We start from the raw sequence: 23,236 nt of genomic DNA, 5'->3' as shown, positions 1-23,236 counted from the left end.
TTGTACTTGTTGAGTTTTAGGTGCCTATTATACATCCAAGAAGGAGATGTGTAACAGGCAATTGGATGTGTGACTCCAGAGTTGAAAGGAGATGTTCAAATTGGAGATACAGACTTGGAATCACCAGATAGGTTTTAAAGCCATGAGATTTGATGAAATACCCTTTGAAGTGGAGATAGACAAGAAAAGTGGCTCTGACTTCTTTGTGACTCAGCTCTTGTCACCTCTCAGAACAAACCTCGATAAGACTATGCAGACACCACATTAAACAGTGCAATTTTGACTATTAATGTTGGCTTGAACTTTTTCATCAGCTGACAAAACCTGGAGAAAATCAGATCATAGTTGAGTAGTTGAATACATATTTGTCTCATTTATTAGATTGGGAGCTTCTTGAAGCTAGAAGTCATATTTACTAATCACTGCATCACCTAAGCCTATTTCTTGAAAATTAAATGCCCAATAATTGTTTAGTTAAACTGAATTAGAAAATGTTCCTGTAGCAGATGCTGTTGCTGCCCACCCAGATGCCTTTTGTAGGCCTGGTTGCCCATGCTTCGGCTGTTGCTGCATAGTTCTTCCTCTGCCCTTTCACTCAGGTTTCCCTCGAAAGCCCTCCTTCAATGAATTATTTGCACAAGAATTTCTGCCACACATCCTACTTTTAAGTAACTGGACCTAAGAAAGTAGCCACAGATGGAAATATCTGATGCTCCAAACGCTGCTCTAATCTAAATGCATTTGTCTGCAATCTCTAAATTATTAGACCTTTCTCGTTTGGGAGTGAAGTGGAGACGAGTTTCTATTCTGTACACTCTCCTCAGGCTTACCTACATAAACAGGACTTCAAGTCATCACTTTTTCTCCCCATTTACCACCTCACTAAAATCCGTGCTCTTTTCTTTTTTCCAAGATAGGCAGCCATACTTTGTTGAATGCACAGACCATGTATACCGTCTAAATTATAGCAAGAATACAATGCAAAGAATTCAGGAAATCTTTGTAACGTTTTAAAACCTCTGGTATTTAGTTAAAGATTTTCTGTGTTATTATAATAAATATTTATGTTGCTAGTCAAAGTCAATATCCTGAACCTCAGTGCCATGATTTTCTCTTTGTCTTGTCTTTTCTCTCAGTAAATCATGGGCCATTAAGTTCTGTCCACCAGCCCATCCGTTCATATGTACATAACATGCGACATGCGCTTCACACTGCTTACAGAGTCACAGAAAATATCAGGCCTGGGTCTCTCTTTTTGGGGAGGGAGGTAAGGAAGAAGAGAAAGTGAGAGAGAGAGATCAATGAGGGTAAAGAAAAAGATATGAGGATGGGAAGATGGCTGAGAATGAAAGTTTCCTGGAAAGCTAACGTCCGAGAAAACTGGGGCATGACATCTAACTGGTGGGCTGTAGAAAACGTCTTTCCTTGACCCTGGGAGTCTCTCTTCAGTCAAGAGAATGATAAGAACTTGAAAATATCTCCCTTGGCATTGTTCATATACATATCCTAAATTAAATGAAAGAAAACTAAAAGAGACAGCTCACGCTGTGAGGAGACATTGTCGAGATTGTAACTTAGTGAGGATGGAATGTAAATGCTTTCATATTGTTAAAGGTTAGTTGTAAAGAAAGACTTCCCTGGCAAGTCTAACAGTGTCAATGATTTTGCAAAGACAGCTCAGCTGGCTCTGCCCCTTGTGTGGCTTTGTGCTGTGGCTGGTTGGAGGACGCAGATCTTTTTCATTAGTTTTTTAGTCTCTGCTCTGCTAATGTAAAGGTAAATCTATTTTTATCTTCTCAGCTGTATCTATTGATATTCAATGACACACAGCTCATCTTTTAGTACAACTAAAGCTATTACTCCCCTCAGAATTATTGTGTTTTTTGTCCCATCTACACTGAACAACGAGATCATCACAATAATCTCATGTATTTTAATGATGGTGTAAGTATATTGGCATTTTCTCCTTCAGGTGGGAGAACTCAAGGTGAAGCTCTTGAACCTCTGGAGAGAAACATTTTGGTCTCTCCACAGACCAGCCTGTTTCACCCCACAGTCACCTGCTCATTATTCATTCTCTCTACCCAGAAGATAAAATAACAAGCTTTTCTCTCTATTGCTGTGCACGTTGGCGTTCCGAAGGTGACATGCTGAGGGAACCTGCCCTTTCCTAAAGTAAATGTTAGAAGTTTGAGGAAAAGTTGCCAGGTCCTTAGAAATCTCAGCTTCTCTAACAAGTGAGGGGAGGGATGTGAAGATAAGGCCACCAACAACCCCTTGGGAATGATATGTTTCCTCGCAAAGAGCTAATGGTTTGCATTGGGATTCCTTGCCTTCTTTTAACACTTATGCCACAGTCAGGTTTCCAAGAAATAATACAACACATGGCATACTCCGTAAAAATATCCAGTATTTTTTCTGTAAAGTTCTGTCCTGGAAACTCTTCTAGGAATCCGAGATGTCTATCTAGGAGGAAAACTGGAGGTCCTTGTCCTCCAATAATTCTAGAGCTCACCTAACTGAGGAGGTCTTTTTAGACCCACAAGCTTTTAAATTTTTCAAATCAAAGGTGCTGCTGAATCTTCTTAATCCTGTAAAACAAAGAGATTAACAATAATGACCTTGGAGTATATATGTGCCTGAGGGTAAGTTCTTCACATCTCCTCAAGTTCTTCTGATTTTCTACTTCTCTAAATGAGCATCCCTGAAGGCAGAAGACAAAGAACACGCAACAGGGCCAAGGGAGGGAAGTTCTGCTCAAGTCTTCATTAATGTTTACTGAATCGCTACAGCGTTTTAGTCACTGTGCCAAGAGTTTTGTATGTGTTTACTCACTTTATCCTCACCTATTCTGATCTAAGTGGTATTATTTTCCTTTCTTATGTGATATGGAGACTAAGACCCAGAGAGAATAAATAACTGGCCCTCAAACGCACAGATAATAAGTGGCAGAGCTGAGTTTGAATCCAGAAAGTCTGGTTCCGGAGCCTTTGTGCTCAACCGCTAATTTAAGATAATAGTTGTTATGCCTCTATTATGGCAGACATTTTTTTCAAGTCTTATCTTTTATGTTCATGCAGATTTTGCATGTGACATCTTTTATTGTTTTGATTAAAAAATACTTTATTTCTTACCTGACTTTTTGGTTAACAGATAAGATGCTATTGCAATTTTTTAAATCAATTTCCAAAATTTTGCTGAATTGAAATATGGCTCCTGCATATCAAATTTTCTGATCGTTGCACACACATACATGCCAGTTTGATGGGGAAAATGCAAATCGGCTGGTGAAAGAATAAATGAATAAATGTGTCTATTCTGTGGTCCTTCACTGTGCATTCCCAGGAAGTGGATCTGGCCTAGTTTAAGAAGAAAGGCAAGGTATTTCTGCCTGGGTTAAAATCTTCCTGTGGCTTCTCATTGTCTCAAATGTAAAGTCTTTACTATGGGAAATACAGCCCTTTGTGAACAACTACTCCTGGCTATTTCTCCAGCTTATTAACTCTAGTCATACCCGACCTCACCCCCAAACCCATACACTGTGCTCCAGTTAGCTCCAATTGTTTGCTAAATTCGTGCTCATGTCCAGGGCACTTTTGCAGGTCTATTGTTTAGTTAATAACTCTTCATCCTTGAACTTTAACTTAAACATTATTTCTTTGGGGACATCTTCCTTAAGTCTCCAAATCAAAAGTAGCTGTCTTTCGTGTATTTCTGTAGTATCCTATACTTCTTCCCTCTAGTACAGACATTTTGGTATTGAAATTGGCTGATTACTGACCTGTAGCCTCCACTGTATTATAGATGCTTTGAGAACAACTACAATGCCTTATTCACCTTAATTTGATTAGCACTTAACACACTACCAGGCCTACATAGTAAATTTCTTTTTTAAAGTGTTGAATATTGAATTAGTCCTTTTACCTTCTGACTGATGAGGACAGATGAGTAGATATGAGTTAAATCAGTTATATCAGTAGATGCCAGTTCCTTTCACTAACCTAAACTTGGCTAACCTAAATTTAGCAATGTTATGTACTTAACGATGGTTCTCAGTGTATTTATATGCTTCATCATTATTTTGTAGGGTCTCCTCACTCTTCTTGTCATATCTCGCTCTTCTGAAGACGGTCCTTGACATAGACAAGTGCCCCCTCTGAGAAACCCGAGTGAGACAGTAATAGGAGCACAACAACTTGGTAAGTCCAGGCAAACCTATATTATTGCTCCCAATGAACATATTCTCACTTTATAATGCATCTTAAACTACGTAATTTGCTTCTACTTTTAGCTAATTTCTCCTTTAACGCACTTAGAATACTCAAATTTTATAAATATAGAGCACGTATTTAGTTCTTTTGAGAATTATAATTACTTCTTAGTTTTCTGTGGGTTTTTTGGGCATTTCTGAATCATCTTGTATAACTTCCAACATTCTTGATGGGAGGAGCAGTGTCTCTCTGCTGGCTCACTGTGATTCGTAATCCCTTTTATATATAGGAAGAAGCCAATAGAGTTTGCTAAATGTTAGGTCAGAAAAAGCACTGTTCTCCCTTGGTACAATTTTTTAAAAAATAATAGAGGGAAAGGAAAAACAGAATCTGATAAAGAGGCCAGTTTCTTTTCTCTTATAATCCTGTATATCAGTCAGTCACAGAAGGAGATAGATGATACACTCAAATTGAGTAATTTGAGAAGAACTTAATAAGAGAAGTTTATAAACATGTGTTCATAATCACAAAGGAGGGCTAGTGCAGTACCCTGGTGAAGTACAGTGCTGTACCAAGAGGGCAAGATTACCAGAAGGTGCAGATAGAGAGAGGGGTGAGGAGAGGTCTGCATGACCTTCACCAAAGGATTCGGCCTACTCACAGTGCATCCAAGAGGAGTGGGTTTACTCACTCCCCTCCTCCCCTCTCCAGCAAGTTCTCCTGAGTGGCTACGTATAACTAGAATCCAGAGAGAGAATAAGGAAGGTCATTGAGGTAGCTCTTACAGATCTGCCTCATGTGGCATAGAGCAGGTCAGAGATGGGTAAAGAGTAGATCTGGAAGGCCAAGCAGAAGTTCACCAACACAATCTAGTTTCTACTTGAGGTCCCAACCTACTATTATCAAGTAAACTTTAAATACATAGGAAAAGATCATAAGGAGCTCAGGCTAAGCTGGCCTTCACCCAGTGCCAGGCCCTTTTACTGAAGTAAATGACTCCACCCTATATTAGAAGCAGTCACTGTATATCTTCTAAGATTGGCAGCTGCCACCTGTGTAATTTCAATTGCCCGCTACCACCACCTCACCACTACTTTCTACTTACTACACAGCTTTTTAGAGTTGGGGAAGATGTGTAGTTTCATCACCTCTTCCCATCATCTAGAATTTTTATGTTTCTGCAGCTATAACTCCTAACCCTATTATATGGTCCCATCAATATGTGATTTCCTTGAGAAGAGGGATTACCCTCTCAATACACCCTAGGTTTAACTTCTCGTAACTAGATTGAAATTTCCAAGAGGAAAGGATTCATATTAGGATATATTTTTGCATGTTTAACCTTCTAACTCAGTAGGAGGTAAATAAATTTTTTTTTAAACAAAAAGGAGCATGAAATGTCCTCATTCCAATTTTTTTCATCTTTGATGATAAGAAGACTTTACCTTACAAAATATCTTTGCATGTATTCAAGTGTGGCCGAACCATTTTTCACCTCTCTATCGAGGACTGTATAAATACAGGTTTCTTACAAAATAGAATCTGAGAGAAAGATTAGATGCTGAAACTTCACTGGGAGGTTCAATCCCAGAGCAGCAAGGGTGAGGGAAGGAAGAAGATAAATCAAGTAGAGAGTATGAACCTCCAAGCTGTCCAAAGCTCTGCTAGAAAATGTTGCTGTGATGCAGTCACATGGAACATGGAGGAGAGGTGGTTCAGAGCCATGGGGCCTGGCAACAGTTTTCTAGGGAAAGAAAGGAGAATTTCTCTTCAGCCTTCTTGATTTTGTTTCCTTCTCAGTGGCCCATGATTGACCACAGGCATATTAACTCTCCCAAACTTCCAGCTTGTATCAACTAGACACTCTGGGAGAGTCAGGTCCCATTTCCTACAGTATGATCCTTTATCTAAGTCCAGAGTGGTAGGAGAAGCCAGAGCCTCTGTAGGTCTGTTTATGATTGGCCTGGGTTCTTTCACTGCTGAAGGTCTCATTATGTCGGGGCCAAGGGAAGCCAAGCCAGAAGTTGAATCCTGGGGGTGCAAAGACCTGTAGCAGTGTTAGGAGATAATATCACGCCTCTCCATTGAGCAAGTGGTCAGGGTCCGGAGATTAGCCATTTATTAATTAACTATGGAATATAATGAATCTGGGGAACATCATACATTTGGCCACTCACATCCACACACATACTCCATGGTATCTGGCTCTATAGTAAAATAAAAGGACTGATAAAATGTTTTCATTTCTTCCTTGAAGAGGGAGGTACGAGTCCAATTCTTTAAAGTGTTGGGAGAAGACACCAACATCTTAAACCCCTTTGGGATCACAACCTTACAACTCTTTCCTTGAAATCTTTCCCAAGGCAGGATGCCCACCTAGAATCAATCATTCTAACATCTATTTTTGGCTGATTTCGAACCAGAATGAAGAATAACCAACAAAATCAGTACTGTTTTCAAGTGTAAGCCCTAAAGATGAGGTATATTTTAATTTATACTTTATCTTATCCTGGCAAAAGTAGAATAAAAATGATAGCACATCTCTATGATAGGCACTCCTATGGAAAATACTCTAAATGGAAGGTCACCAAGTAGAGGAATCTTTGCTAGTTTTCCTGCAGAATTCTTCAAAGTTATAGGAAAACCTGACACCTGGCCCAATAACAATTATACTAATAACTGTGTTCATGAAACACTTATCTTTCTGAATGATAGCATCATCAAGGAAATAAAAAGCAATTTTGATATTCACCTATTTCCTAAGCTTTCTGAACTTCATTTTTTTTAAGAATTCTTTTTTATAATGTTTTATTTTTTTACACTTTTGTATTTTTGCATTGGTTTAGTTGTTTTATTTTTTCAGCATATGTAGTGTGCCATAAAAAAATTGCTGGAAACGGAAGTACTCCATCCTTTCTCTCTCTTTTTACTGTACTCTTTTGTGAAGCCAATTCAATTCCATCCAAATGGGGCTAATTCCGTAGCTCCATTAAAAGTGCCGTTGCGATGATGACCAGTGTCTTCCCCAGTCCTCAATCTACTGGTCTCACCTCAACTCACCTGGAAATATCAGATGCAGGTGATGGAAGTGATTATTTCTTTCCCTTTAAAATTTTTTCCTCACTTGATTTCTAGGACACAGCACACTCCTGGTTATATTTTTACTTCAAGAGCACTTATTCTCGATATTGTTGACAGCTCCTGCTCTCTGACAACCTTCTAATAGTGAGTCAGTCTTGTCAGCTCTTCTCTTTTCTGTCTACACTCATATACCTATGTAAACGCATCCAATTGCATTTTTAAAAATGCTGTTCATGTTCTGAGGATTCCTGAGTTTATATCTCTAGTCTGGATCTTTATCTGGAACTGCATACCCGTTAATCCAATAGTCTTCTCACATTTCCACTTCATATTTAAAAGGCATCTCACACTTTGCCCCAAAACAGAATTCTCCTCCATCTAAAGCCTGCCTTCCTCAGTTTTCCTCAATAAATTCCACTATCCCTCAGGTAGTCAGGCCAAAAAACTTAGAGTCCTCTTTAATTCTTCTTTTTCTTTCAAACATATTATTCAATCTATAAGCTAATACTAATGTATTAACCTTCAACATATATTCTGCATCACCATTTCTTGATACCTCCATAGCCACTATCCCGATCCAGGGCACCATCTTATCTGCCTTGGACTACTGCACGGAGCTCCTGATCTTGCCTCATTAAGGTATATCCTCTCCACAGCAATCAATGATCCTTTTAAACCCAAATCAGATTCTGTCTCACTCCTGCTCTCAACCTTTTAATAGCTCCCATAACACTTCCAATAAATCCAAACCCCTGGCTACTTCTCAACTCATTTCTTTCTGATTTCCTCTCACAAGGCCCTTGCCACACTGGCCTCCTTGCTTTCTTTGTGCACACCCAGGAAACTTCTACCTCAGGGCTTCCCTTACAGGGCTCTTTCCTCTCATAATTGAAATATCAGCTCCTCAGATAGGCATTTCCTCAACACCCTATCGTAAATAATATTCTCAGTCACTTTCTATTTCCTGTTACTGCTTATTTGTCTTAATGGCTTAATATTCTTAAGAAAAATTATCACTACTTGACATTTAGTAGTGTTTTAATGGTTTATTTTCTCTCTCCTTCACTATAAGTTGTGAAAAGACAAACCGTTCTTGACACATAGAAGTGCTCAGTAAGTATTTCTTAGATGGATGAATAATTTCCATGTGCTGAGTTCACTTATACTACGGCGTCCTGGTACTCTCGTAAGAACTTGCCCGTGGTCACTTTTGCTGAGTTACATGTTTTATCAGAGCAAAGTCTCACCTAAGAAATTCTAATAGTCATTGTTATGGTGATCTCTGTCTACCCATTAAATCTCTTAAAAACCGGTAGTTGGTCAAGTTTCTTTTCGGGGAAAAAGTTAGGATTCCGTCTTTTTCTCATCCATATCACCCTTTATCAGAAGAGAATAGAGAAACATGACGTATGCCACCTGCTTCTGCCCTAAGAGGCTTGAAAATTAAAGATGGAATTTTTTTCTTAGTACCCCTGTCTTACTAAATTTTCTAGGTTACTTCTCTTTTCTAGGGCCTTTAATTAGCATAGAAGTTTAATTGACTAAATTTTGCGTTTTTAAAGTATTATGTGACTACAGGATTAACTATAAAGCAGCTTCTAACTAGAGAATTGTCTCAAAGGTGTCCAAGTGTTTTCTTAACTGAACATTTTAAGCACATAACTAAGCACATTTTAACCTAGTGTTTTTGTCACACTTTATTCATACTCTAGGCAAGTTTCAGAAATTTTGCATTTTAGTCAAATATGTGTAAATCAATTCAAATTAATGCAATAGAGAGCTTTATTTAAAGAAATTGTACAGTGAAATCCTTTTTAAAGACATATTCTATTAAGTGAATCATCACTCTCTAAAATATCTCATTTTAAATTTCATATTTTCATTTATTAGGCTTACTTATCATAGGGTCCTCTGCTTCTCTTATTTTAGTCAAAACTTCTCTAGCCTAAAAAACATTCTTTTTTTGGCATGAATCTTCTTTAAGGAATTAAAACATTATTTTACTGTTTGCTTAATACATCATCTTAAACTGATTCCATGATTGGAACATTTCTGTGACTGAGTTCTCCTGAGGGGTAATCCTATTGGTCACATTTGAACATCTTCTCAATCATTAGCTGACATAATTAATGACCTCATCTTTATTTATTCTTACATCTTATTTTGTTGAAGATTAAGCGTATTGAAAAGTAGGTAAAAGTTTTTCTCTATAACCTGTGCTTTCTCAACCTTGGTGGTATTAACATTTTAGACCAAATAACTCTTTATGCATGTGTGCGAGGGGAAAGGCGATCCCGTGTGTGTTAGCATGTTTGCTAGGATCCCTGGCCTGTACCTCTAGATGCCAGTGTCCTCAGTATTTCCTGGTAGTTGAATCTAAAGGTGTGATCAACTTCAAGTTCAAAGTTTTTTGGTAAGATGACTGTCACAAAATTTTGTGTCCCTCCGATATAAAGTACGTGATGCCTGGGTGTCTTTATGGAATGTTAGGAGCTGTTGATGCTCAATGCCCAGATTCTTGAGTTCACTAAGGGTTGCAAAATGGTGATATTCTAGTTTTATTATTCCTCCATCAATTTATTGGCTGGAAAACTTCTATAAATAGAAGCGTCTCTCATCTGCTATTGGAATACTCAGGGGGTGGAGCTTGTCTAGAAAAGGCAGGATAAATGATCAGTTCTTTCACTTTATTGACTAGCTTTCAAAGTAATATCCAAGTTCACTAGAATCCTCCAATAATGAGAGATTAGTTTTATTTTTTCTTTATGAAATCAGAGATTTACACATATTTAATACATTTTAATCCAATGTAGTTGTAAGGGTTTGTTTCTATAATACTTAAGTTTTCCCATATTTTTTCCAATAGGATCTCTTCAAACTGAGTCTCAAATCCTTTTGACATGACCTAAGGGTCTTTGAAAATTTTCTCTTTTTTTCAGATTTCACATATCGGTGAGATCATGTGGTATTTGTCTTGTTTCCTGTTAATGTCTCAGCCATTTTTCCTAAGATAAAAGATCCTAAGTTCTTATTGCAACTGAAAGAATGGTTTGGTATTTGTATCACAGTCCTCTCAGATCTATATCTACGTCGATTCAATTTTCCCCATCTACAAAATGCACATGATGTATAAGATTTATAAGTCGTTGTATATTGAAAGTAAACCTCAAAATCATGCTGATGAAAATTCCTGGCTCTGCGACCTACTTGTCAAGCTATGTAATCTCTTTGAGCCTGTTTTCTCATCTCCAAAATGGGCATATAATGTTGATCTTTTGTTAGATGTGATTGTTAAACTTATCAATGTATTTTACTATTTCATGTGCTAGGGTATTTTCTAATGCACGCACACAATAAATAATCTTAACCAGTATTATTATTCTATTTTTCTAATTGACCTACATCTGTCAGAAAAATCTACCTCTTACCTCTCAAAACCTTATAAAGTATAGTTATTTGGGCGGTAGATATCATGTTACCTGCCTGCCCCATGGTAATAATTTTTTTCTGCAACAAAGAAGCTACAGATCTATGAGATTACTATGGAAAAGATAAAAAGTTGCAGTATAAAGGACTGATATCTGATCATTTCTTTCTCTCTTGCTACTAACATCACCTATTATCTTGTTTACTTTCCTTTTCTACTGCTGTGCACTGAACTGATGGTTTCAATGATTCTTTCATAATAACTTCCCAAACCCTCTTCCTGGTCAGTGTACTGAATAATTCTTCCATTTAGCACCTACTCTTCTGACTTGATTTCCATCTCCTGGAGAAATGAAGATTCATCTTGAACTCTAGCAGCCATTTGCCTGTCTGCATTATAAACAAGATGACTTTTCACGAGAATCTTTGGGGAGGAATGGACTGGTTGTGATTTTTGAGGCTAAGACTATCATGCCAATTTAAATGGGTGAGACCACTTGCCCTACATTCCTACTTATTCCATCAATAAGAGTACTTTAAATTTTCTTGCAGGACTGAGAAACACTCTCCGGTTGAGTGGCATCTTTAGGAAAACCAATATCTCAGTTCAGAGATTCCATCGCCGAGAAAGAATAAAAAAAAAAAAAGCTCTGAAAAGATAAAAGAAAACAAAGCAAACCTAATGCCTATCTTTATGGGGATTCAGCACATGCCTTGTTCTCAGCCATGCACAAGCTAAACAGATTTAATTGCCTTTTCATATGTCAAAACCAGTCTGTCCAGAGGGACGCAATACGAGAAGCTTGTACAGGAACATTTTACGCTGTATCTGTTCTTGGAGCAATGGTGCCTGTGTTTCCAGGGCTGTCAATTAAGCATATTTTTTCCCCAGCACATATTCATTAAGACACAGTTGCCAACTTCATTGCCACTGCATTTTTTATTATATACATTAGTTCTGGTTGAAGGACAATTTAGGAGTGTTTTTATGGGGAATAAAGAGGACCTTTGGTTGGATGATTTTTCTATCATTTATTATATTACATTAGCAGGGCAAAATGGCTTTGTGCCCCTAATGATACATTCTCATCTGCATTTAACTTAGTCAGATTCTTTGAATATCTGTTTTGAGTAATGTTCTATCACCACAGACCTGTTCACACATCAATTTATATTTATGGGCCTTGCATTGAAGACATATTGCTAAATATTAGACAGTGGGGATGGGAACATGCAGCCAATGACTAAAGGGATTTGATAACGAAAGGAGATAGAGATTTACTAAAAACACCAGCCAAACACCCTGTCTAGATGGTCACAGGCATGGAAACAGGGAGGGCCAAAGAAAGACAAAAGGTGACCAAAAAAGAAAAAAAAAGGAGAAAATGATGTCTAAGAACAAAACAGGTGTTGGGTAAGGATACCTTTGAAGATAGCGGCTAGCCTGCCAGGCCTGTCTCTATGGACTCTGTTCTAGTCCTAAGAGAGTAAGAAAAACACGCTGTTCTCTGATGGGTTGTGACCATATCAGAGTTCAGAACAGCATCAAACTTTAAAGTGGTGAACAACAATGCAAAGAACAGGAGTGAGCATGTGTCAAAAATTACAGAGCATGTGCACAGGTTTCAATTCCAAGAACTACAGTTCCCTCCATGGTGAATCACATTATGTACTCAGACTTTGTTAGTTACTTTACGGGAGTGACTGGGAGCGCCCACGGAGCTCTATAATCAGAAAGGACAGGAGAAAAGGACACCACAAGGATGTTTGGTTTTTGAGGATATGTGAAACATTCTGTAGCCCCTGGGATGTTTTCCCTTTTCTTATGCGAGTCATGGCTGTTGCAGAGAAGCAGACTCCAAGACATCTATAAGCATGAGGGAGGTTTATTAGTGAGTGTTCTTGGCATCGATATGTGTGAAAGGGAAGGAGAGGAAGCAGGAGTGGGCAGACAAATTAAGCTGTGATATATCTGCAACACCTCAGTTGACCCTACAGTGGCTTCTGAAGATAGGGTGATGCTTTAGAGTTATATGGAGTTGGGTTGAGAGGTATGGGTCTTTATAATCCGAAACTGACAAGTCATTTGATGTGAGCAGAGAAGGGCTTGTGACCTTGGGTGAAGCAACTCTCTTCAGCGGAGGCAGTGCCCCCAGGAGCCTGGCAGCTGTGGGGTTTATCTCTGGACAGCAGTCCAAGCAGATGGGGAGTTTCTGAGTGCTGTATCACATCTTACACAACAGTGGAAATGATGATAGTTTCCTAAAGTGCAGTTGTGATAATTAAATTTAATCAACCTATTTCAGGCCATATGGCTTGGGCTCAGTAAATAATATTTAAATTCTTCCTTCTTAGAAAATCAAATAAGAGCTTTGAAATCTTTTGATATTTATAAAGCTTTGTGAAAGGTATTTCTGGTATCTTATATTTCTACCCCCTTGGAGTTAGTACAAAATTTTTATTCGATAATGATTTCACCTATCCTTTACAACCACTTTTTAATGTAGGTATTGTGTGCATTCTATTTTACAGGAATTTGAAACTTAGGTTAATTTAGAAATATTTGCACAAAGTGACAATAATCAACTGTATAGAACCAAAGATTTTATATCACAGCTGGTTTTTTTCTATTCTAGAATGAGAATAAGACTTGCAATCAGAAGATCTAGGTTAATCAGAGAACTTTCCCTTATGAGCCTTATGATTTGGGCAAACATCACCTTTTGATCTTTATTCCCTTGTTTATAGGTGCAACTAGAATTTGCAGGCTCTGTGAGCTGTATTTGTCAGAGGTGACTCTGACTAAAACTGAGATATGAAGAGATGCTTTAAGGGTAAAGTAAAGAAAGACGAGAAGCGTGCTTCAGTGGTGAGAGAGTAAGATAATATTCAGATATCTGAAAATGGTTTACTATGCCCAAGCATGCAGTGTTAGGACCTGAGTGTCCAGAGAGAGGGAAGAATGGGTAAGGAAGAAAAAGGACATTTCATGTCCTGATATGGAATTTGGACTTGAGGCTATAGATAATGATGACCATTGCAGCTTAAGCAGGAGAGTAACTATATGAATATCGAGTTTTAGAATTATCACTCTAGAAGCAGATGTGCACCAGAGAGGACAAGAAAAAGCAGAAGGCGGAAGTCGTGCTCAGAAATCCAGGATAGAAGTATTGTGAGGCTAAATTGGAAAAAAAATACATGACAGTGCATATAAAGAGAAGGATTTAGGTTCAAGAAATATTAAAGAGACAATTATGACTCAGTAAAACAATATTTATTGATTTATTTAACAAAATGTTGTAGAGTATTCTCTTTGTGAAAATAACTTTGTGAATCCCTGGAGATTTCCCCATGGTTGAATGGAGAAAAATATAGAAAACAATTCTTATTTGTTATTAATATTTTGAAGAAAATAAGAACCATGTGTGCATTTAACTCTTATCCTCAACTTTACTTTCCTTTATTGTCTGTCTTACAAAGAACCTCTAATTTATGATTCCTCTTTCATTCTCTTTCTTGCCCTTATCACTTATGTTGACACATTTCATCCAGAATTTGTATGTATAGTAATTCTAGTACCAGAGTAATGTTAGCTTCTAAAAAAAATTAATCCCGTAGTTTCTATGCCTTAACTCAACAAGAGGTTAATTCTGATTAACATAGTAATCCAATGTAGGTGCTTCTGCTTGGTGAAAGCCTTCGACTTGGATATCCCCAGGATCCTTTCACCCCCAGAGCTCTATTCCACTCTAGATTCTCAGAGTTCCATACATTCAGCTGAGAAAATAATCAGAAGATTTTTAAAAAGGGAGGTTGTTATAGGGCCTGATGGAAATAACCCACGTCATTTCTACTCATATACAATTAGCTATGAATCAATCATACAGTCATACCAAAATGCAAGTGAGACTGAGAAAAGTAATTTAGCCTTGCAGCAAGAATATAAGAAGACAGCTTGGAAAAAACTTAACCAGTCTGAGATTTTTGCTTCTGGTCATGAAAGGTTAGCCAATACTTGAATTAACTATTACTACAACTTTATTAGTTAGTACCTCAAATATTCTTTTCTGAAGGAGACTCTGGGGGCCTGGTAAAAAGCAGGAGTTGAAATATCAAAGAAGGAGGAGGATTCAGCTGCTGATAACAGAAGGGCAGTTGGAATTTGGAGTTTGAGTGCAGCAAAGCTGATTAGAACAAAAATCCCTCTTTACAAGATCATAACACATCCAGAAACTCTGCAAATTATCTTTATAATTTCCATACCAAATCCCATTCAATAGACACTTGAAGAAATGGAAAAATATAGTCCAAAATCAAGGGAAAAAATAATCGGGGAAATGCAAATCAGAACCACAATAAGATATCACCTCACATCTGTTAAAATGGCTATTATCAAAGAGATAAGAGATAATGAGTGTTTGCAAGGATGTGGAGAAAAGGAAACTCTAGTACATTGTTGGTAAGGATGTAAACTGGTACGGTCATTATGGACAACACTACAGAAGTCCTTCAAAAAATTAAAAATAGGACTACCATATGACCCAGCAATCCCACTTCTGGGTATATACCTAAAAGAAATGAAGTCAGTATCTTGAACAGATATCTCCCACCTTCATTGCAGCATTGATCACAGTAGCCAAGATATGGAAACAACCTAAGTGTCTATTGGTAGATAAATAGATAAAGAAAATGTGACATATATGTAATAAAATATTACTCAGCCATGACAAAGAAGGAAATACCGCCATTTACAACAACATGGATGAACCTGGAGCACATGATGCTAACAGAAATAATCCAGGCACAGAGAAACAAATGCTGTATGTTCTCACATGTGGAATCTAAAAAAGTTAAACTTATAGAGGTGGAGGGTAGGACCGTGGCTGTCAGGGGCTGGAGGAAGGGGAAATGGAGAGACGATGGTCAAAGAGCACAGACTTTCAGTTATTAGATGAATAAGTTCTGAGGATCTAATGTACAGCATGATGACTATAGCTAATAATACTATTATATATTTACATATTATATGTTATGAACTTGAAATTTGTCAAGAGAGTAGATCTTAAGTGTTCTCACCACAAAAACAAGGTAAGTATGTGAGGTAATGGGTGTGCTAATTAGCTTGATTGTGGTAATCATTTCACAATGTGTACATACAAAAAATCATCATGTTGTACACCTTAAATATATACAACTTTTATTTGGCGATTATACTTCAGTGAAGCTGAGGAAGAAAAGAAAAAAATCAGTCAATAGAAACTGACACTGAGGGGCCAAGGTGGTGGCGCAGTGCTTAAGTTCGCATGTTCTGCTTCTCAGCGGCCTGGGGTTCACCGCTTCAGATCTCGGGTGCGGACATGGCAGTGCTTGGCAAAAGCCATGCAGTGGTAGGCGTCCCACGTATAAAGTAGAGGAAGATGGGCACGGATGTTAGCTCAGGGCCGGTCTTCCTCAGCAAAAAGAGGAGGATTGGCTAATCTTCCTCGAAATAAAAAAAAAAACTGACACTCAAATGAACTAGATGTTGGAATTAGTAGAAAATAAACTTTTAAAAAGTTATTATAGATATTTCAGAAGACATAAAATATATGCATAATAAAATAGATGAGGAACCTCAGTAGAGAAGTAGATACTATAAATAGGAAGCAAATGTAAATTCTACAGCCAAAAATAATCACTGAAACAAAAAATTCACTTGATGGGTCTCAGAGCAGATTGGAAATGGCAGAAGAAAATCTGTGAATTTGGAGGTAGATTAATAGAAATTATCCAAATTGAAAAAAAGAAGAGAATAAAGTTGAAGAAAAATCAACAGAACCTCACAGTACTGTGGGGCATTAGCAAGTGATCTAAATGCTTGAGGACCATCAGGAGGAGACAAGAGAGAAAATAGGGCAGAAAAATATCTGAAACTCTAATGCCCAAAAACTTCCCCAAATTGATGAAAAACAGCAAATAAATATCCAAGAAGCTTACTACATACATCTGAAAGAAAACTTACTAAGTAAAGTTCAAGACGACTTTGAAGTTCTTTTTGATTTTAGATGTTTACCAATAATGACATGCAATCAAAGAAATGTGTTCAAAATTTCCTTGAGAAAATTATTTTCTGTTTGATTATGTTCATTAATTTTATGTAGAGTTATGTTCTTTTGTTTCCTTTTGTATTTAATTTTAGAGTTTACTTCTATCTTCTTTATTTAATTTTATTTTTAATATATAAAATATTGACACACTTCCAAAATCAAAGCCTGTGTCTATACCAACTCCCTCTCCCCATGACATCAATTTAAATAGCAACTTAGAATCTGCACCTCACAACACATGAATTTTTAAAAAGCTAAGTTCTTCATCCCCTCAGAGAAAGAAGATGCTAGAAATTCCATTTTAACTGATTTGTATTATGTCTGTATTAAAAGGACATTGATAGGATAATAAATGGACATTAAGGATAGTAAAAGAATATTATGAACAACTCTATGCCCCCATATTTGATCACATAAATTAGTGGACCAATTCCTTGAAGACACAATCTACTAAAACTCACACTTACAAAAACCTACAGCTAACATCATACTTAATGGTGAGAAGTTAGATGCTTTCCCACTAAGATTAAGAACAAAGTAAAGATGTCCCCTCTCACCACTCTTATTCAAAATTGTACTGAAAGCTTTAACTAATATAATAATACAAAAAAAGTAAATAAAAGGTAAACAAAATGGAAAGAGAAATAAAACTGTCCTTGTTCATGGATGACATGATTATCTATGCAGAATATCACAAAGAGTCAACAATAACAAACCAGTAACTGACAAACAATTATAGTGGAGTTGCAGGATACAAGATTAATATGGAAAGTCAACTGCTTTGGACTTGAACAAGTGGAATTTGAAGTTAAAAATCCAATACCATTTAAATTAGCACCAAAAATTAAATACTTAGGGATATTTACAAGATCTAGATGAAGAAGAGTATAAAATTCTGATGAAAGAAATCGAAGAACTAAATAAATGGAGAAATATTCCATGTACGTGGATAGAAAGACTCAATATTTTCAAGATGTCAGTTCTTCCCAACTTGATCTACACAAAAGACCCAGAATAATCAACACAATATTGAAAGATAAGAACGAAGTCAAAGACTTACAATAAAGCTACAGTAATCAAGACAGTGTAGTGTTGGAGAAAGAATAGACAAACAGACCAACGGAAAAGAAGAAAGAGCCCAGAAATAGACCCACACAAATATAGTCAGTCAACTGATCTTTGACAAAGGAGCAAAGGCAATTCACTGGAGAAAGGATAGTCTTTTCAACAAATGGTGTTGGAACGACTTGTGATCCACATGAAAAAAAAAGAATCCAGGCATAGACCTCACACCTTTCACAAAGCTTAACTCAAATGTATCATACACCTAAATATAAAACAGGAAAGTATAAAACTCCTGGAAGATAACAAAGAGACAATCTAGGTGACCTGGGTTTCGTGATTACTTTTTAGACACAATACCAGAAGTACAATCCATGAAAAAAATGGATAGGTTAGACATCCCTAAAATTAACAAGTTCTCTGTGAAAGATATTGTTAAGAGAATGAAAAGGCAAGCCAGGCACTGGGAGAATATATTCGAAAAACACATTTATCTGATTGAAAAAAAACAGTATTCAAAATATACAAAGAATTCTTAAAGCTCAAGATAAGAAAGCAAAAAACTCAATTAAAAAAAGGGCAAAAGATCTAAACAGACACCTCAACAAAAAGGATATGCAGATGAGAAATAAGGATATGAAAAAATGATCAACACTATATGTTATCAGGAAAAGCAAATTAAAACAACCATGAGATATTATTAATACATTATTAGAATGGTCAAAATCCAAAACACAGACAACACCAAATGCTAGTGAGACTATAGAGCAACAGAAACTCTCATTCATTGCTGATGGGAATGCAAAATGGTTTAACCACTTTGGAAGACACTTTGGCAGTTTCTTGTAAAACTAAACATACTCTTACCATACGATCCAGCAATTTATACTCCTTGGTATTCACCCAAATGAGCTGAAAGCTGATTTCCACACAAAAATCTGTACATGAATATTTATAGAAAGTTTATTCATAATTACCAAAACTTGGAATCAACTAACATGTCCTTCAATAAATGAATGGATAAACAAACTTTGATACATGTATATGATGAAATACTATTTAGAAATAAAAAGAAATGAGCTCTTAAGCAATGACAAGACATAGAGGAACCTTTAATGCATAATGCTGGGTGAAAGAAGCCAGCCTGAAAGGCTACATACCATATAATTCTTACTAGATGACATTCTGGAAGAGGCAAAACTACAGAGACAATAAAAAGATTAGTAGTTCCAGGGGTTCAGATCAATGGGCAGGAAAGAGGAAGAGCATAATAGGTAGAACACAGGAAATTTTGGGACAGTGAAACTATTTTGTATGGTACTATAATGGTGCATCCATGTTGCTATACACTGAATGTTTGTGTTCCCCCCAAATTCATATATTGAAACCTAATCTCCAATGTGATGATATTTGGTGGTGGGCCTCTGGGAAGTGAGTAGCTCAAGAGGGTCATGAATGGAATTAGTGCCCTTAGAGAGAAAACACCCATAAAAAAATCCCAAAGACTTCCCTTACCCCGTCCCACTCTTTCCACCATCTAGGAATCAGGAAGCAGGCCTTTACCAGACACCCAATCTACCATCACTTTATCTTGGACTTCCCAGCCTCCAGAACTGTGAGAAATAAATTTCTATTGTCTATAAACCACCCAGTCTATAGTACTTCGTTGTAGCAGCCTGAACGAACTAAGAAACATATCATGATACATTTTTCAAAATCCGTAGAATGCAATAGAATACAAAGAATGAACCCTAATGTAAACTATAGACTGTTGATAATAATGACATATCAATATTGGCTGATTAATTGTAACAAATTTACACCCTAATGGAAGATGTTAATAATAGGGGAAACTGGGAGTGCGGGAAGTGAGGGACCACATGGGAACTCTAGTTTCTGCTCCGTTAATCTGTAAACATAAAACTGCCAAAAAATAAAGTCTATCAATTAAACAAAATAACATTTTTAGGAATTTTAGGCTTTTGTGTTTCTGGGATGATTTTGTAAAGTTATAAAATATTAGTCTTCTTTAGTAGAACTAAAACAAATGTACTCCGTTAACACTATTTTGCACATGTTGAAGACTGTTTTTTGTTTCTTGTTCTTGGTTTTAATTCTGAGTGTGTGAGGGTGTAATTCCGTATTTGGGGACCAGGCCTTCCGAGAGTTCTATTCTGTAAAAGCAGGGATTCAGTATTGCTGAATAGGATACTGCGACATTCTTTTAATCAGTCCACTTCTTTATTCTATGAAAGAGGATTACTTTACTTCCACAGTTTGGTGTATGGCTTAGAGATGGTCTATCCATGTTTGGTCCCTGATGCTCTGAAATGACACTCTTAAGAGATGGCCACTGCAGGCATGTGAATGGGAACAGCCCAGAGTACAAATAGTTGGCAGTTCCTCCCTCATTTGCCATTGTACCGCTGATTTCACATGTGCCAAGGTTTCTCAGGGCAGGCAGAAAGGAAGTATTTTGTCGGTTACTCAGAAAATATTACAGGATGCTTTGGGGCATTGATCTCTTTCTCCTGCTGGGCTGTTGCTAACTTTCCTTTTATGCTATTTTGCTAAACTCTTTGTTCCTGTCGATTCATTCATACTAGAAATATGAACGTGATTTTTGCTTCCTAAAGATACTTGAAAGGGAAAGGGAAAGAAATCGCAATGTATGGAAAAACAGATCCTTCCTTAGAGTCATAACCTACCTGAAACCAGAGTGTTCCTTTTGAAGAGATTAAATACGAATTTTCTTTAGCCACTGACCTGGAAGACAAATCAGGGGATAGATAAAGAACTCTTCTTCTCCTCGAGAGTAGGGTACCTAATACAGAAGGAGTATGATTACATCCATATAGTGAGATGCAGTTGTTGAAATTATAATGACGATAATAATGTTAGAATTTGCAAAACACTTACTTTGTAACAAATAAGTATTTCAAGTGCTTTATATCATTTAAAAATTTACCACTTACTCTTGAAACAATGCCCCATGATGTTATACATCAGATAATTGAGGCTTTGTACGTTTATGTAACGTGCCTTTGGTCATAACCAATAAGGGGTCAAGCCAGAATTTGAAATCAAGTCTACTTATTTCCTGAGGTCAAAGATGGCAAATTAATGGCACATTAGCTAAAATGGATACATAAACAGCCCATATAACTTCCTGTAAAGAATGGTTTTTAACGGCCCAGCTGTACTTGCAGGAATACCTTAGGTGCTGGCATTTGACAGGGGTTAGAGATCTCTCCTATTCCTAAGAAGAATTTCCTGTAAAAGCAATCTGTTCCATTGCCTAACAAATGTCTACACCAGTCTATGGTCTACTTGAAAGATGTCTGTTGCAAGACATATTCTCCCCTCTCCAATTTCATGGGTTGATTTACCCTTCTTTTATGTGTTTGCTCATAACAAAAATAAGTCAATTCTTGCCACTAAACAAAACAAGATTTCATTTGGTTTATCAGAACAGGATATGATCAAAATGTGGATATTCAATCATAATTGTAGTCAGGGTCTCTCATCAGATTTCCTGGTATCTCCAAGAATTCCTTAATCATCCACAGCTATACATTTATCCTAAGTCCAGATTGCTGGTGCTCTGCAGCCTGGCCAGGTAAGAAATCAGACGTCAATATGTTGCTGGTTTGAGAACATGAGCAGTTTAGCACTCTGATTAGATTATCCTAAAATACATTTGTCTAGTTCTTGCAAAACATTGAGCTATCACTCAAAATAACAACTTACCCTCCTACACTCTTTAGTTTGAGCATATGACACAATCATTCTTCTAACTGATAACAGTAGAAGAAAGGGAAGTGATGTCAGGTATTGGCTAGACTTCCTAGGACCAGTTTCTGACTGAGAAAACATACAACGACTTCTAGTTTAAGATGATAGATTGAGCACACATGATTATCGTATGTTCCATCTAAGACTCTAGTGAAATTATGATTAAGGGGGGAAAAAGCAATAACAACAACAAATAAAAGGAGGGTGGCCCTTTTTCAAACAATTATTAGAAAATAGAACACAAAGAAGAATTTCCAGATTAAGAAAGTTGGGGAAAACACCACATTTAAAAATATGCAGGAAGGAAGCTGCAGCCAAGAAATAAATCTATGGGCTGGCAGCACCCTAAACAGAAACCAGACACTTCAAGTATTTTGGAGAAAGAGAAAAGAAGTTGGAGGATTGATAAGAAGAAGATAGAAGAGTTATCTCCTCCAATTCTTGCCGAGTTTTGACTAAATAATATAGAGCCATAAAGCATTTATCTCCCAGCAAAAGAAATAGAGTTTTCTTCTCTAAAGAGAAGAACATGTAGAAACCTCTCTGAGAATAACCAGCATTAACACATCAGAGCAAAACCTGGCAGATGCTGGCTCCTCAGGGCTGCAGGGTATGGTGGCCAGTGCCCTGCCCACCCACAAGGCAAAGCCTTCAGATCTACAACTCTGTTCACAGATGTGCAGAACAATAGTGGTGTTTGATTGCTTCATTTTTATTATTATTTTTTCGGTGAGGAAGATTAGCCCTGAGCTAACATCTGTTGCCAATCTTCCTCTTTCTGCTTGAGGAAGATTGTTGCTGAGCTAACATCTTTGCCAATCCTCCTCCACTCTGTGTGTGGGACACCACCACAGCATGGCTCATTGAGCAGTGTGTAGGTCTGTGCTCAGGATCTGAACCCCTGAACCTCGGGCTGCTGAAGCGGAGCATGCAGACTTAATCACTATGCCTCTGGCCAGCACCTGGTTGCCTCATTTTAAGGTATGGAAGTTTACCCAGGCATTTAAAGAAAGCCTGGACCTTAAATTCATTTATTCAGAAGTAGCCATCAAATCATAATATATGCCAGGCACTATTCTAGACCTTGGAGAAACAGCAGTGATCAGAAAGCAGACAAAAATCCCTGCTCACTCATATAGACAAATATAGAAAACTTGTAAAATATCAGAATTTAATAAGTGTTTTGGAGGAAAATAAAAACAGAAAGAGGAAAGGAAGAGAGAGATTGAAGTATAAATGGTGTTGTCATGGGAGCTATCATTGATAAGGTGGTATTTGTCAAAGACCTGAAGGGGACATGAGAGAAATCCAAGTAGATATCTTTTTAAAAAAAGTGAAAGTAAAAGTATTCAAGGAAAAAGGCCTGAGGTCAGAGCATGCTTGAACACTCAATAAAAACATGAAGGTATGTGTATCTGGGATGTAATGAAAGTGCAGGTAAATATTAGGAGGTGAGGTATAGAGGGACAAAGTGAGGCTATATTGTGTAGGGCCATGCAAGTTATTGAAAAGATTTTGGCTTTTTTACATACAACAAAATACACAAACCTTAAGTACACAGTTCAATGAATATTG

The 23,236-nt window shown here is 37.2% G+C and overlaps 1 long non-coding RNA gene across 1 annotated transcript in view; it reads right to left on the bottom strand.

The window, feature by feature from the left end:
* Nucleotides 1–23,236, bottom strand: part of LOC111773405 (uncharacterized) — a 163,548-nt gene that overhangs the window by 107,393 nt on the left and 32,919 nt on the right. Inside the window, exon 4 of the long non-coding RNA XR_011439432.1 lies at nucleotides 20,575–20,632. This is a non-coding gene — a long non-coding RNA (uncharacterized lncRNA). The remainder of the gene's footprint in view (nucleotides 1–20,574; nucleotides 20,633–23,236) is intronic.

The sequence above is a fragment of the Equus caballus genome, chromosome 5 (assembly GCF_041296265.1).
Source record: "Equus caballus isolate H_3958 breed thoroughbred chromosome 5, TB-T2T, whole genome shotgun sequence".
In the NCBI taxonomy this organism is placed as follows: domain Eukaryota; kingdom Metazoa; phylum Chordata; class Mammalia; order Perissodactyla; family Equidae; genus Equus; species Equus caballus.
The sequence above is the reverse complement of the archived record's forward strand: the minus strand, read 5'-3'. Positions and strand labels throughout refer to the sequence as shown.